The sequence below is a fragment of the Chrysochloris asiatica genome, unplaced genomic scaffold, assembly GCF_000296735.1.
Source record: "Chrysochloris asiatica unplaced genomic scaffold, ChrAsi1.0 scaffold00169, whole genome shotgun sequence".
NCBI classification, from domain to species: domain Eukaryota; kingdom Metazoa; phylum Chordata; class Mammalia; order Afrosoricida; family Chrysochloridae; genus Chrysochloris; species Chrysochloris asiatica.
Window position 1 is genome coordinate 2,077,359 of NW_006408687.1, and position 11,543 is coordinate 2,088,901.

The following is an 11,543-nucleotide window of genomic DNA, read 5'->3' on the forward strand; positions in this document are numbered from 1 at the left end:
CTGGGCTACAGGCTCTGCCTCAGGATGATGAATCTCGGAGTTCTCTCAACCTCGCCCCGCTTTAGTCCGGGACTGGGCTCCAAGCCCCGTCCCTTGGGAGGGGACCCCGGCGCTCTCTAGGCCCCTCTTCGAACCTGGTCAGATTCTGGGCTCTTGGCTCCCCCACCCCTGGTGGTCCCGGAGTCCTCTGTTTGGCACCAGGACCCGGCCCCGCCTCCTGGAGGGAATCTGTGCTCTGTCGGCCCTGCCCCTGATCTGGTCCAATACTGGCTAAGGAGCTCTGGTAGCGTGTTGTTGATGTTGTGAAGTGCTGTATAGGGTTTCCGAGGAGCAGCTCGTGAGCTTGAACTGCCAACCTAGCAGTTCAAACGGCTTTGCAGTCTGGCGCATTAACCCACAGTGACACACCAGGACTGGTAGCGTAGTGGTTACGAATGGGGCTGCTAATCACATGGTCAGCAGTTCGAAACTACCAGCTGTTCCGGAGAAAGATGAGGATTTCTGCTTCTGTAAAGATTTACAGCCTCAGAAACCCTGTACAGGATCGCTGTGAGTTCCAACTGCATGGCACAGAACAACAAGCCCTTCCACTTAGGGGGCGGATCTCGGAGTTTTCTCAGCCCCGCCCCCTGCCCTGTCCCAGGACTGGACTCCAGGACCCGCCCCCGGGGGGGGGGGCAGTCCGGAACCCGATGTTCTATCGGCCCCGCGCACGGCCTGGTACTAGAATACTGTCCCCAGACTAGTCTCTTGGGCCCGCCCCCTGGTTGTTGTTGGTGTTGTTAGGTGCCTTTGAGTTGGTACTGACTCATAAAGACCTTATGCACAGCAGAACGAAACACTGCCCGATCCTGAGCCAACCTCACTACCGTTGCCGCGCTTGAGTAAGTCCATGATGCTGCCACTTGGCCAATCCATCTCGTTTGGGGGTCTTCCTCTTTTTCTCTGACCCTCCACCTTACTAAACATGATATCCTTCTCCAGCGACAGATCCCTCCGAAATACCCCGGTGTTCGTTGGCCCCGCCCCTGGCCTGTGATTAAGCTCATCACTCCGCCCCCTTGTGCATTCTCTGAGCAAGACTCCTTGGCAGATCTCGTCCTCCTACAGGACTGGGGTCGAGCTGGGTTTCCTGTAGCTAGGACAGGAGCAGTGGGAGGTGGAGCTTCCATCCGGAAGCGGGGGATCCATGGCCATGGCTGCGCCTTCCCGCGGCAACGCGCTACTCCGCGGCCTTTTGGCAGGTGGACCGCTGGTGTTGAACAGGAGCGCGGCGCCGCCCTCGGGGCAGCCGGGAGCGACCTGGCACGCGTTCCGGGGCTTTCGGAGCAGCGGCACGAGGTAGGAGGTCTCCCGGGCCCTCGCCCCCCTCGGGGCTGCGTGCTTCCGCGTGCGGAGCGGGGCACTGTGGGAGGAGCTGCGGGGGCCTGGCAGCTGGAGGTCCGGACAGGTGGCTAGACTGGTCTGGCTTTTGAACGTGGCCTTGCGGGCTGCACGGAAGCTTCCCGTTTGCCTGCACTCGGGGAACCTGGACGTACTAGTCTCTGGGCTCCAGAGCCACCAACGTTTTTCTTTGGTCGTTGCAATTGGTGCAATTGAGTGATTTAGGAAGACATTCGAGGATTCAGGAAAGATGTCAGATCAGTACTACTTGTTATTTTTTTGTTTGGTTTTTGTGTTAGGTAAACAAGGGCGTAAGTGTTGTCTAGATGGTACTAGTGTTTGAGTTTCTGACTTAATTTACTAATGTCATGCTGAGGTCTTTTCCAGCTTCAAAATTCTTTATAATTTTACAGAGTCAGTTATTAATCTTGATTTCGTAGTCGTTTTCTGTGTGGTGCTTTTTCAAATTATCAATTTTAGATTCACCGCATCTTTTTTAACCAACTTCCTGGCGAGTGCAATGGAAATACAAAGGTATAGGTTTTAAAACCGTTTAGCACAATGATAGCTGGTAACACGTCAGTCTTCCACAAACTACTTGTGTTAGTTGTAAATTTCAAACTAACAAGCTAAAAAATATGCCCTTGACCCAGAACTGATGAATCCAGAAAACCCTCTTTTCAGACGTGTGCTTTCTCTGATGTTTTACAAAGCTACAGATTGTCCAGTGAAACCTGTGAGAGGCACAACTCCACTGGGCTGCCTTATTTCTCTGTCTCACGTTTCCTCCCTTTGACAGGGTGCAATCTTATCACTTCTGTTCGTTATAGTGGAAAATATTTGAATTTCTTCCTCTAACAGGTTTCCGCCTTATAAGGATTTTGCAGGACTTACAGTGTCTGCTATGAGTCAGGACGGACTCCACGGCACATAACCAACCAACCAACCAACCAACCATGTTTGTAATTTACACTTTTGTGTCCCCCTAGTGCAAACTGAGCTCTGGTAGTGAAGTGGTTATGAATCCGGGTGAGAACTGTAAGGTCAGCAGTTCGAAACTACCAGCTGTTCCGCCGGAGAAAGATGAATTTTTCTGCTCCGGTAAAGATTTATAGCCTCAGAAACCCTGTAAGGGTCACTGTGAGTCGGAACCAACTCCACAGCATGAACCACCACCACCAGCTAGCTGCTCCTCTGAAACTATACTTCCTCACTCTGAGTCGAGAAATCACACAACTGCACTTAAGAACACAATGCTCAGTAGCATTGTACTTTGTAGCATTGTACTTTAGAATTGAGTATTTTAGGATGTGTTTTCTTGGCATTGATTGTTGATCCAAGTAAAATGAAATCCTTGACAACTTTAGTCATTTCTCCATTTATGTTGCTTATTGTGAGGATTTCTGTTTTCTTTATGTTGAGGTGTAATCTGTGGTCTTTGATTTTCATCACTAAATGCTTCAAGTTGGCTTCCCTTTCAGCATGCAAAATTGTGTTATCTGTATATTGCAGGTTTTAATGAGTCTTCTTTCAATCCTGATGCTACATTGTTTAGAGAGTCCAACTTTTGAAAAATGACTACTGCTTATTTAATTAAAAAGAGTAGTGATGTGGTGCAGTAAGGTAAGCACAAACCAAAAAGTTTGGTGTGAACTGACTCAAAGCAACCCTGTATAGGGTTTCTGAGGAGCAGATAGTGAGTTTGAACCGTTGACCTTGTGGTACAAACTGACCTTGCGATGCAGTTCTTTATCATCCAATGCCACACCAGGACTCCAGAAACCTTATACAGTGTCTCTATGATTTTGAATTGTCTTGAGGACACTTAACAACATTTAGTGAAAAAGGAGCCAGTGTTGCAAATGCTAAGTGCCTGACTGCTAACTGAAGGGTTGCCTGAGCTAATCAGTGCCTCTGTGAGAAAAGGCTTGCTATCCGCTCCCATGGAGTCCTGGTGTGGCACTGTGGGTTAATGTGCTGGACTTGCAAAGTCAGATTGAACCACAAGGTTGGCTGTTCAAGCTCACCAGCTGCTCCTCGGAAACCCTATACAGGGCTGCTATGGGTTGATACAGACTCTACGGCAGACAATAACAACAACAACATCTGCTCCCATAATGGTGACAAGCATTATGGGGCAATTCTGTTCTGTTCTGTTCTGTTCTATAGGGTTGTTATGGTCGGAATAACTCCCTCCACCTCATTGTATGCCTTTGGACTCTTAGCCTCAGTGGTAGAAATTATTATTTCCTTTGGGGTTTCCATGACCCTGTAGTATCATAACTGGACTGCTAACCACAAGGTCAACAGTTAAAACTCACCACTGCTCTTGGAAATCATATACAGCGACTCAACAACACATAGGGTTTGGCTTCCATAGAGTCTAGTGACGTGGACTTTCATAAGGGAGTCTCCACTGACTCCATAAAGGAGCCCCTATGTGGTGCAAATAGTTAATGCACTCAGCCCTTCACCAAAAGGTTGGAGGTTGAAGTACCTCTGAAGACAGGCATGGCAATCCATTTGCAAAAATCTTATGGAGCAGTTCTACTCTGACTGACACACAGAGTTGCCACTTCACAAGGATATGCAAGAAATAGGAATTTAGAGTTCTAGTAATCTTGCCTGAAATAACTTAGCAGTTAGAGAGCAAGTTTCAGAGTCTCTTCTGACATTCATTTTAGTCTTTTTCTTCTTCGTAATGACCTTTTGCTTTCTTTTTGTATGGTATCTTTGATGGCATCTCACAACTCTTCTAGCCTTTAGTTATTAGTGTCTAATTCATCAAATTTGTTATTGAGATGATCTATAAACTTAGGTGGGATATGTTCAAGGTCACATTTTGGCTTTCATGGACTTGTTTTAATTCTCTTCATCTTCAGCCTGAAATTGTTGTTATTGTTGTTATGTGCCGTGGAGTCGGTTCCGACTCATAGTGACCCTGAACAGGGTTTCTGAGGCTGAAAATCTTTACGGGAGCAGAAAGCCTCATCTTTCTCCCGCAGAACAGCTGATAGTTATATGAGCGATTGATAGTCTGTTCCACAGTCTGCCCCTGGCCTTGTATTGATTGATGATATGGAGTTTTTCTACCGTCTCTTTCCATAGATGTAGTCAATTTTATTTCTTTGTATTCCATCTAGTGAGGATATGTGTAGTCATCTTGTATGTTGCTTAAAAAAGGTATTTGCAATGAAGAAGTCATTGGTTTTACAAAATTCTATCATGATCTCCAGCATCATTTCTATCACCAAGGCCATGTTTTCCAACTGCTGATCCTTCCTTTTTTTCCAACCTTTGTATTCCAATCACCGGTAATTATCAATACATCTTGATAGCATGTTTGATCAATTTCAGACTGCAGAAGTTGGTAGAATTCTTCAACTTCATCATCACTAGCTTTAGTGGTTGGTCCATAAATTTGAATAATAATGGTTATTAACTGTTCTTCCTTGTAGGGGTATAAATATTATCCTATCACAAGTAGTGTTGTACTTCCAGATGGATCTTGGTATGTTCTTTGTGATGATGAATGTGATGCAATTCCTCATCAATTTGTTATTCCCAACGTAGTAAATCATGTGGTTGTAATTTCAGCTCACTAATGCCTAGGATATTCATGTTTTTGTTCCATTTTATTTTTGACAACTTTCAATTTTCCTAGATTCATACTTCGTGCATACCACGTTCCGATGATTAATGGATGCTTACAGCTATTTCTCTTCATTTTGAGTTGTGCCCCAACAGCAAATGACGGTCCTGAACACTTTACTCCATATGATCAGCTCTGCTTTGTGGAGTCAGATCTTCTCTAGTTATATATTGAGGAACTTGCAACCTGAGGGGCTCATTTTCGGGCACTATAGCTCACAATATTCTGGCGTTCTTCATCATATTTCAGTAATTAGTGTTCTATGTGATTTGACAGCATTCCACTGCTATTCATATTTGGAAGTAGACCATCTCACTTTCTTTTTACTCTGTCTTAGTCTGGAAGATGATCTGAAACCTGTCCACCATAGGTGACCCTGCTGGCTTTTAAAATACCAGCAACATAGCTTCCAGAATCACAGCATCATGCAAGCCACCACAGTATGACTTGTGGAAATATCTATTATAATTATTCTAAATCATTTAGATGGTTAACTTATCTATTGAATTTCAGTTGATTTAGGACTTCTTTCCACACTGAGGATAATGTTTTTTTCCGATTGATATTGTTGTTGTTAAATGCTATTGAGTCAGTTCTGACTCATAGCAATCTGAGTAGAGTTTCTGAGCAGTGGCTGGTGGATTTGAACTGCTGACCTGGAGGTTAGCAGTCCAGTTCTTATCCTACAGCAACACACCAGGACTCTCATCAGCTGGATGTGAACAGTGTCATCATCCTGTCCTGTTCATCATGCCTTGTGCGTCTTGAATGTGAGTCATACCACAGGAGGCCAATATGCTCCAACTTTTGATTGTGACCATTTGCTTCAAACACACGAACATACACAGCTGTCATAGTATGCATAGCTTTTTCATTATATGAACAGTCTTCAAAAAGTTTTCGGAAAAAATGGATTTTTCCATGAATATTTTTAATCCCCCTTCATATTTCAGGGTCTCTTTACAATGTAATTGGTGCAGTAATTTTGAAAGCAGTTCTTAATAGCAGGAACCTTGGTAGTGCAGTTGGTTAAGTGTTGGGATGGTAACAGAAAGGTTAGCGGTTTGAACCCATAAGTTGCTTTGTGCTTCTGTAAAGATTAACAGCTTTGGAAACCATTGGGGGCAGTGTCCTGGTGTGTTGCTGTAGGATAAGCACTGACTAACCTCAGGGTCTGTGGTTCAAACCCACAAGCCACTCCTTGGAAACCCTACACAGGGTCCCATTCCATGACACTTAACAACAAGATTGCTGTGAGTCAGAATTGACTCAACCACAGTAGGGTTTATTCTTCATTTGTTGCTGATAAGTGTTATTCTTAAAAGAGATGTTAAAAAGTTTATCATTAATAGTGATTACTTTCAAACTGGCTGCTTCCATTCCCACGTGATGGTGATGCACATTATAAGTGTATAAAAGTAAATAATATTTTTTTTATAGATTTGTTTGTTTGTTCAATGCATCTTTATTCATGTTAGAATAGGATATAGGGAAGTGCTTTTATATCCTTTTGGCACTGAATTATATATCTAATCTAAAGGTGAGGTTGCCTGAAAGGTTGAAAAACCCCTGTGGACTAGTGGGTCTCTGGTGGGGAGAAATTTGGACAGTGTGTTGATGCTTATTGGTGTCTCTTTTCTCTTCTAGGACCAGCAGGGAGAAGAGATTCCATCTTCCAGAGGTCGCCACTGTCTGCCTCCCCACTTGTCCCCATCCTCAGTCATCTTTGTCTTTTTTAAATTGCACATAGTGATAAGTCGTCTAGTGGTTCAAATTTGGCATTGTGTCCTGTTGACTTGAAATTTGAAACTGTTTTTCTTACCTTTGAGTTTGATAAAATCTTTTCCCAGTGATAACTACCTTTTAAGTATCATATTTAATATCAGAGCATTTATGTTTACTTTCTTCATACTTTGGGCTTACTTATTTCATGCTGTTGAATCAATTCTAACTCCTAGCGTCCATATATAGGGTTTCCGAGAGTGGCTGCTTGATTTGCCGACCTCGTGATTAGCAGTTGAGTTTTTATCCTATAGCACCATACCAGGGCTTACTAGACTCCTATAATAATGTTGTTAGGTGCCATGGAGTTGGTGCAACTCATAACTATCCTACGTCTTGCCCATTCTCATGATTGTTCCTATGTTTGATCCCATTGTTGCTGCCACGATGTCAGTCCATGTCCTTGAGGGTCTTCCTCCTTTTGCTGACCTTCTACTTTACCAAGCATGATGTCCTTCTCTAGGGACTGATCTATCCTGATAAAATGTTCAAAGTACATGAGACAAAAATCTCGACATCCTTGCTTCTAAGAAGATTTCTGGCTGTACTTCTCTTGGGTGGGGCAGATTTGTTTGTTCTTTTAATAGTCCATGATCTATAGATATGTATATTTAATATTCAGTATTTGACAGCACCATAATTCAGATGCATCACATCTTCTCTGGTCTTCCTTATTCATTTTTCTAGCTTTCACATGCAAATGAGGCAACTGAAAACACCTTGGCTTGAGTCAGGCATGCCATCATAGTCCTGTAAGCGACATAACTTTTTAATACTTGGACGAGGTCTTTTCCAGCAGATTTACCCAATGCTGCTTCCATGAGAGTTAATTATAGATCCAAGTAAAATGAAATTCTAGGCAATTTCATTATATTATTTTTCATGATATAACTTAGTGGTCCAGTTATGAGGATTTTTGTGTATGTTGATATGTTATTTGGATCTATAATTATGTAATTTGTACTAAAGGCTGTAGTCTTTAATCCTCATCACTAAGTGCTTTAACTCCTCTTCGCTTTCAGTATGCGAGATTGCCAGATTTTAAACCACACAGTATCTCTTTTGAAAAATTAGATCATATGTTCTATAGTTGGGGAAACTGTAATTAGTGTCACAGAAGTAAATGAGTTGTGGTGTGGTGCAGTGGGTTAATGCGCTGCTCTGCAATATCCGTTTGAACCGAATCATCAGTGGTTTATGCTCACCAGCTGCTCCTTGGAAACCCTATACAAGGTCGCTTTGAGTTGGAACTGATTCGACGGCACTTAACAACAACTGCTATTTATTACAGTTTAATGTTTCATATAATAAATAAGCTAATCTATAGCCAAAAAGTAAAAATACAAAACAAAATCCATTTTATGTGTAACTGTTTCCAATATTCCCTGGTGTGTGAGAATCTTTGTTCCAGTGCTTTGAAGCCTGGGAGTAGCCTGTCCTATCTGAGCAGGGAGATTAGTGTTGTAATCAAAGTAGATATGCAGGTTTCCTATGAAACTGGGTCTTATAAAACCCTGCCTTACATGAGCCTGTATCAAATCATTTTCCATAACTAAATGAATATTGTGGTGTGGCACTGTAGGATCAGCACTGAACTTCAAACTTACCAGCTGCTCCTTGGAAGCCCTGTACAGGGTTGCTATGAGTGGGATCTGACTCCACAGCACTAACAACAACAACAACAAATGAATATCCTAAGCATTTGTTCCATCTTTATCCTGTTGCTCATTGACCTTAATGAATTAGTTTGGCAGATTCTATTTTTTCCGCTCTTGCTGTGATTGCCTTTAACATTTACAAGATTTGTATACCAGTCTATAGCTCTTTAGGAAACTTTCACCTTTCTTTATCTTACCGCCAATGGCTTTATCTTTTCTTAAGTTTTGCCAGCACTTAAAAAAATCTACGTTAAAAAAGAGAGAGAGAGACCAACATTTATTAGTTGTACTCGGGGATGAGGGGATTCATTGTTTATGAAGTATTGAGTTTCTGCTTATGATGGAAAATTGGGCAAAGGTAGTGGCTGCAGAGCCGGGTCAATGTAACTGATGCTACTAAGTTGTCATTGAACACACTGAACTGTAAAAGATCATGATATATATATATATATATTTTTATAATAATAAAAATGTAAAAATCTACATTCTTGGAACTAATAAAGTACACTGGTTTGTTTTATTTAAATATTCATGTCTTCTGGAGTCGGTTGTTGTTAAGCGCCATTGAGTCAGCTCAGATAGAGTTTCCAAGGAACACTGGTGGGTTTGAACCACTAACCTTGCAGTTAGCAGTCCAGTGCTTATCCTACAGCGCCACAACAGGACTTGGAGTGGGTTTGTTAGTGCTGTTGAATCTTCCTACTCATAACAACCCTGTATAGGGTTTCTGAGGTGCAGCTAGTGGATTTGAACCGATGACCTTGCAGTTATCAATTCAGTGCTTATCCTATAGCATCACGTTGACTTTAATTAGAATATACTAAAATTGGAACAACACAGAGATTAGGATGGCCCCAGTGTAAAGACACGCAAATTTGTGAAGCATTTCGTGTTTTTTAAAAAAGTTTTACTAGCAAGATTGTTCATTTGTTTTCAGATTCTTCTGTGATATTTAGTTTATACTTATTTCTATTTTGAAGTCCTGGTGTGATGCTGTAAGATAAGCACTGGACTGCTAACCGTAAGGTCTACAGTTTAGACCCATCAGCTGCTCCTTGAAAACACTATACAAGGTTGCTATGAGTTAGACCAACTTGACGACACTTAACAACATTTCTATTTTTTGTTGTTTGATGTAAAGAATTGTCATGATTAGTTGCCATTGAACGGATCTGATTCGTGGCAACCCCATGTATTCGGAGTAGAGTTGTTCCTTAGGATTTTTAAGGGTGTGACCTTCAGAAGCAGATTTCAGGTCTGTCTCCTGAGTAACCAATAGGTGGGTTCAGACCTTCAACCTTTTGGCTGTAGTTGAGCCCTTCACCGTTGGTGCCATCCATCATTTAAAACTTGAAGGACCTAGACTTCAGTTAGGACCATTACTAAGGCTAACCTTCTGTAGTCTGATTTTAACCATGATAGAATTACTCATAAACACTGGTAAAAGCAGTTTCTCAAAATTATATTCTATTTTGCTGGCAAGTATAATAGTGTAATTTTTCTATCATTTCCTGAACTTTTTTGTTGTTTTTGTTTTTACATTAAAATGAGGTATGGCAACTACTTTAGCTATACTTAGATTTCTGTGCAGTTCTTATTATGTCATTTTACATTTATTTATTTATTTTTGTTATTTTATATTTAGAAACCAAGTGTTTCACCATTTAATGTTATGGATTAGTTTCACAACTGTCCAAACTGTTCAGAGATGATGTGTTTTACTGTAATGTCTCTAAAATTAATTTTTCCAATTAAAATGGATGAATAGGTGGCAAAAAGGGATGTAATATTAGTTAGCCATTGGGCTGCTAACCTCACAGCAAGAGAAAAAGGAGGCCTTCTGCTCCCTTAAAGATTTACAGCCTCGAAAACCCTATACAGGGTGACTCTGAGTGGCGTTGTGGGGTAAAGCACTGCATCACAAAGTTGGTGGTTTAAACTCACCAGTCACTGCTTGGAAACCCCACACATGGTCACTATGAGTGTGAAGTGACTTAACAGCACACAAACAAGCAAACATCATCTCAGATTTTACTAATCACTGATAATAATTTAGTGATTTCTTTAATGACTAGGTTCTGTTTTTTAAATGTCTTGAAACTTTTATGTTAATATCCCGATGTGATGATAAAAAAGGGGGCAGAGAAACCAGGTAGTCTTCCATGGTCAGATTCTCTTTCATGGAATTCCATGGAACTGGATGAAGACTTTTAAAATAGTTTGGTTTAGAGATGATTTAAGTTGAGGGAGGTTTAAAGAGATAGACTTGGGTGAGTTTGGTCCAGAAATGAGTGGGATGATTTAATAATGAGTAATAAATGAAATTGCCATTCAGAAGTGCAATTTGGACTGTAAAAATGTGTTACTTAAAAGATCAAAGACTGGTGAAAATGGAACATTATCAAAACTCAAATTAACAGTTATATCCAAGATAACAATGGTCAAGCTGTTATCCAAGAAGACGTAACTCAGTTGTTCCACTTAACATTATATAAAAAGCATTCTTTATCTTGCCCTTGTTTTTATTAATATTTAAATGGATGCATAATATTATGTTAAATCAGTTGACCAAACTATACTTGTCTTACAGGAGTCCTGGTGTGGCGCTGTGGGTTAATGCGCCAGACTGCAAAGCTATTTGAACTGCAAGGTCGGTAGTTCAAGCTCACCAGCTGCTCCTCAGAAACCCTTATACGGGGTCTCTATGGGTCGGAACCGACTTGACAGCACTTCACAACAACAACAACAACAGTTGTGAGGAGTTCTGGTAGTGTAGGGGTTGCGAATCAGGCTGCTAACCTCAGGTTCAGCAGTTCGAAACTACCGGTTGTTCTGCGGGATAAAGATGAGGCTTTCTGCTCCCATAAATATTTACAGTCTCGGAAACCCTGTACAGAGTTGCTATGAGTCGGAACCAACACAACGACAGTTGTGAGGTTGGTGCAGGACCAGGTAGTGTTTTGTTCTGGTGTGCATAAAGTTGCTAGGAGGCGGAACCAACCTGACAGCACCTAAAAACAACAACAAAACCACCATCATTCAGTGTCTATTTCTTGGAAAATAAATGA

The 11,543-nt window shown here is 41.6% G+C and overlaps 1 protein-coding gene across 1 annotated transcript in view; it reads left to right on the forward strand.

Annotated features, from left to right (window-relative positions):
- Positions 1 to 1,315: 1,315 nt before the first annotated feature.
- Positions 1,316 to 11,543, forward strand: part of MTHFD2L (methylenetetrahydrofolate dehydrogenase (NADP+ dependent) 2-like) — a 331,691-nt gene continuing 321,463 nt past the window's right edge. The window contains exon 1 of the mRNA XM_006871559.1: positions 1,316 to 1,341. The gene's annotated coding sequence lies outside the window, so the exon portion shown is untranslated. The remainder of the gene's footprint in view (positions 1,342 to 11,543) is intronic.